A 5,537-nucleotide genomic window follows, 5' to 3' on the forward strand; every position below is an offset into this window, starting at 1 on the left:
TCGTCGTCGGCAAGTGTTTTAGCGATAATATTGATGTCTTTTCTATACACATATGTATTAATTATACATTATGCGATTTAAGTTCTGGTCAGAGGGTAAAATAACAAGAGGACTGGTTTCAAAGTCTTTAAGTATCTAAAGCAATTTATGACGTGAAACATGATATAGTGTAGCAACATGGATATCGACATACTTTATAATTTTACTGTCTTGTTTAGTATTGAGGGTCGTTATGATTGACAGAACTTTGCAAGAAAACGTCTGACTGTTGGAGTATTTACGTAGTCAAAATATTTCGACAATAAGTGGGACGATATAATCTCTCCTTCTTTAGTGTAGGTTGTGATGTGTGATTTGGCAATACCTAAAGCAAGTCCCATGAAGTTGTCGGACGTACCGTTTTGGAATAGAAGACACATTCATAAAATTGGAATCTTACGTAAGCCATACGCTTAAACAAGATGATGAGAATGCAGACATGAAGGTTTTAATTCGGTAACACGAGGTACCGATTCGGCCGAAGCAATTTCGCCAAGGGTTTTAGATGCACATCACATTATCCAATATACGGTAGGGTCATATAGCTTAGGCCAAGGAAACAATCGATTATATCTAGCTACTAACTGGCATTTGAATTTCTCAGGAAGGGGTAATATTCCAGAATGCTTGCAGATAGCAAGAATATTTGTACCAAAGAAAACCTGCAACCTTAAACCAATTCACAACCATATCACTCTTGAGTGTAGAAGGAACAAACATCTTTGCTATAATATACATGATCTGTTTGACAAAAGGTGACTGAAGCTGTCAAATGGTTTTCCTGTACCTCCTGCTTGAAATCGGATACAATTTTATAGTTTCGAAATGTTGGAGTAAAGTTCGGATTAAAGGTTTTGGGTACTGTCAATTGCTAGATCCAAGGTCGATAGTATCTGAAAATGCAGATACCTCAGGGGAATACTTCCGCATTGATCAATGATTTTGGAAGATATCTTCTGGAGCATACATCTATAAATGCTGCTTCATATATTGTTGAAGATGAATCAACGCAAAACCTCGTTTCAGCAATATGCCATCTCTTGTGAGAGTGGCTTGATATTTCTGGTACGGCCCTGTCTAAGAAGGCTTTAGCGTGTCACATCTCCTGTCATCCTTCAATGCATCTTTTTTCCAAAACGGCATCGCCTATCTGTGACGTTAATAGTGTTACATTGCTGTTCCTGTCTCCGATTATAGTGTTAAATTGCTGTACATTTACATTGTACACGTGTCCACAAGTACACAGACGTTTTATATGCCAAAAATACATACCAGTATGTGACAGGCAGTTTAAAAACACATGATCTGACAAAAGTCTGACATTCACGAAAGCATCATCTTGAACAATTCTATCCTATTCTATCATTTTCTCACAGCTTACCGTACCAGACATCGGATTTCGTTAAACCGATATCAAATAGTGTTCGTGAATGGTTAGGTTAATAAGGAATCTCTTCAAAGATACATATGTTATTATTTGTGTACTTTATACTTCTGGATTTCAGAACCCATCAATGACATCAACCAGGATTACCTCACACTGGGCGTATCCTTGAATACCCAAAAGGTGGCAAGTCGGCATTGATTGGCAAAACCACTTCTCCACCAGAGCCAGCTTGAGGACTTCTTTGCTGTTGATACCAGTTATTGCACAGCTGTCTTCCCTTGATGCCCAATGCTGTAAACAGCCTTCACGTGGTCTGTACAAGGAAGCCCCTGCACCCCATCTCCAATGAGGAAATCCATACTCTTTATCCTTTGCTCTCACGTCCTCAGCAAGGTTGGCATTCTTTTCCTTTTTGCGTTCACACGTCCTCTTGCATCGCTCCTCCTACGAGACAGTCAGCTCTATCATGACCATTCTTTTTTTTCTTTTGCTGTGACATGAAACAGATATCTGGACGCAAATTAGTTTGGATGACTTCTGGGAAGAGCAGTCTTTCTCCGAAGTCAACCCGCATCACCATTTTCTGAGTTCTGCACAGTATCCCTCCCTGGTGCGCTGTTGTCACATTGAGCGATACAGCACTTATGGGCCTTTAGTGAATACATATATCGTACTGGCATATAGTCTACCTCAAGCTCTCCATTGGTACTACCCGCCCAACGAAGGCTATCGGGAGATGTGCAAACAAAATAACCTCACAAAACTTTCTACATACATCAATCAACTGTTCTAGTATTGAAATTTGCTGTGAACCAGTTTTCAGTTTCAATATATTTACGTAACCATGAAACAAATAGTCAAAATCACTGATTTCAGCGTTTCCTTGAGTATCTCCCAAACTCTGCAAGGTAACTCCACAAAACGTCCTATACACATCCATCAAGTGGCCTTGTAGTGCATTTTCCTGTGGAGCGAATTTTTAGTTTCAATATTTTCATATCTCCATAATATTTTCATGATTACGATAGGAGAAAATAGTCAAAATCACCTATATAAGGGTTCTAGATCATATCCTCAAGGACTCTTTCAGGTGATTTCACAAAGCTTATAACACAAATCGATTGAGTGGCCTATTACTCCTTAAGTTATAGAGGATTTTTGAATTTTCATATTCCTTTGGTTGCCATAGGAACAGATAGTCAAGTTCACTTATTTCAGCTTTGATAGCTTATCCGTCCACCCCGTTATTAAGGCCACCGGTGTCCAGTATCCAAGGCGGTTTTAATAGTGATGTTTCACTGTACTATATCATCCATTAGATATAAAGTCATATAACTCTGCAAAACAGACAAAATAAGAAGTAGATATGTTTTAACTGGATGTCCGAAGTATGTTGAGCTAAACTTTCAAGGCATATTTATCAGCATCCTTAATGTTCAGAGTCGCTAAAATCTGGAAGATAATTTGTTGATTGTGTTGAGGTGTCCACAATGGGACGCCAGAAAAGTAACACCACAACGTCATGATGTATATAGTACACTTAATATCATGGAATGACATAAAAGGGTAAGTTACCATAAGATATATATATTCTGTATTTTGTCATTATTTTCATTGTCATATTAATATGCATAATTTGACTTTTGTACTCTCATTAAACCTACTATTTTATATGATATCGAAAACGATGATGTTTTCCAAAAAGCTGAAACATAGATAAATACAATCCTTCTAGCTATATTTTTCTGTCAATGGTTTACGACTTTTCTTTGTCTGCAATATCAAGTTTAATAAGATACGGAAGGACGTCTGATCAAGGACGACCATGTTTGCCTTTTCCCCAAAATGTTCCATTTTGAATCTTGATTACTGAAATAAAAGTTTGTTTGAAAATTACAGTACTAATTGTATTTTCATTTTGATAACCGTTGCTTGATTATTTGTTTGTCTACAACATTATATATATTGTTACCCTTAATCCCCTGACTACACCACTATATACATATGTATGCCCTGCTCGAGCCTTTATTTGATAATGTTGATAGTAAATGCTGTCACTTTACGGTTCTATTCTAGCTTGTGTATTCCTATGTAAAGTCAATGTACACTTATGTAAAGTAACTATACAAGAGCTGTCCATCTTCCGTTAGTTTGTCTATCTTGTACGTAACAATGACAGAGTATTTATACTTACTAAATACATCGTACAAGATTATGCGTTATACGTGATAATACTATGTATTTGTATTTCATATTACTTATGTATCAATTATATGTTGTTATGAATGTTAAAGAGTCGTAAGGCTTCAAGTTAAATAAACAATGAACGAACAATGAACAGTTGAAGTGATTTTGCTGATGTTGTGTCAATAGAATGGATTTGTACATGTACGTATACGCGCGCAGCTGCAGATGTTTACTGATGCGTGAAGAAATATTTCCTATTTACACATTTGGTATCGATACATAACTTATGACTGTAATCGCTTCAACTGTCAAGATATTTGTATATCTACATGTGTAATGAACTGCATTTTGAATATGATTAGCTAAATTCCTACAATTCTTATTTCAGTTTGATATAAATCATCTTGTCATTTCTTACTATACAAGCATGTTATTCATTCCTTGTGATATACATAACACTGTATGTACTGTATATGACCTTTTAGGGCGCATGCCCCAATAACGGCGCCTGTGCCTTTTTTCGGGAAAATCCAAGTTCAATGTTCGCACTGTCACATCTGCACTTGTATTATCGAGAAAAGTCTGGGCTACGTCAACGTAACTTTTCATCGTTTTCGTTTGAATGGTTTTCAAAAACGCTTTCACGTGCCAATATTCTGTCTAGACTTTGTCTATTTGGAACGGCAAACGGTTTCGCAGGAATTTTGCTATAGTCTGTTTCAAATGTCTACTTACAGTTGAACTGGAAACTGTCTGCTACATACATATCACCTATTTTAAGTCTGATTAAGTGCGCCTTCGCCTTCAATTACCCGAGCCCTGCGCCCTTATTAGGCCATATACGGTAGGTACAGTATGAGAGAATAATTTTCTATCATCTTGTGATATCTACATTCAACAACTGCCTTGAGCTGCTGTGATGAAAACTTGACGGCACCAAATATGATGAAAACGTAGTTGCGACACCAAATATGATGAAAACTAGCTTGTTGCGGCACCAAATATGATGAAAAATTGTTGCGGCACCAAATATGATGTATATATGAATTCTTATCTTGTGATTTTCGATGTTTCAAACAATGCTTGTAGAATATTTAAAATGTACACCCATGCATTTACAAAGTACGTTTAAACAGTTCAGACAAAAGCCCGAGCGAGCGAACGTCCCGCCAGTAGAGACTAGCTTCTTTCCTGTCTGGCCTCCGCTCTTCTCTTTCCTCTCTTCGCAGACTAAGAGAGGTCTATTCATACTAATTGGTATGAAACTATTGGTAAAGTAATATCACACATTATATAATTGACTAACAAAGATTGAGTGATATATGAGTTATTGACATCGACTTAAACACGAGAATGGTCTGGTCGTAGATTAGTAAAAATCTTTCACCCCCTTTGGGGTGAGATAGGGGGATCTCAACCCGAGGGGGGTTATTAAGTTGTCAAACACGAGGCTTGCCGAGTGTTTGACAGCGTAATAATCCCCCACAACCCTTTGGGTCCCCCTATCTCATCCCAAAGGGGGTGAATTACTATGATTATTTTACTCTTACACTGTTCCCCCGCTTAGTGTGAAGACGAAATAGAATGTTTGTAAACAAAAACACGTGGACAGCGTATGAATATTTAGTGACGTGACAGTCACAACCTCGTCACGCATTATTGTGATATCTCGCACAAAATAAAATTCCCATCAACGGTAGAGTTAAATATAAAAAGGCGTAATATTCATTATATACAATCAATTTTAATGTGAAAGTATTGATCAGGTGGCTTCAATATATATACACAAAATCAACACAGATTATCAAATCGATATTTTGAAATGACGTCATTTATATGTCACGTATTCCATGTCCCTTGTGTTCATTCACTATCGCTATTGGTGTTAGACAAAATGACGCGCGCACGAGGCCTCCCGAAATGT

Source organism: Ylistrum balloti, unplaced genomic scaffold (assembly GCF_031769215.1).
Source record: "Ylistrum balloti isolate Yb309-2 unplaced genomic scaffold, AGI_CSIRO_Ybal_v1 Utg369790, whole genome shotgun sequence".
NCBI lineage: Eukaryota > Metazoa > Mollusca > Bivalvia > Pectinida > Pectinidae > Ylistrum > Ylistrum balloti.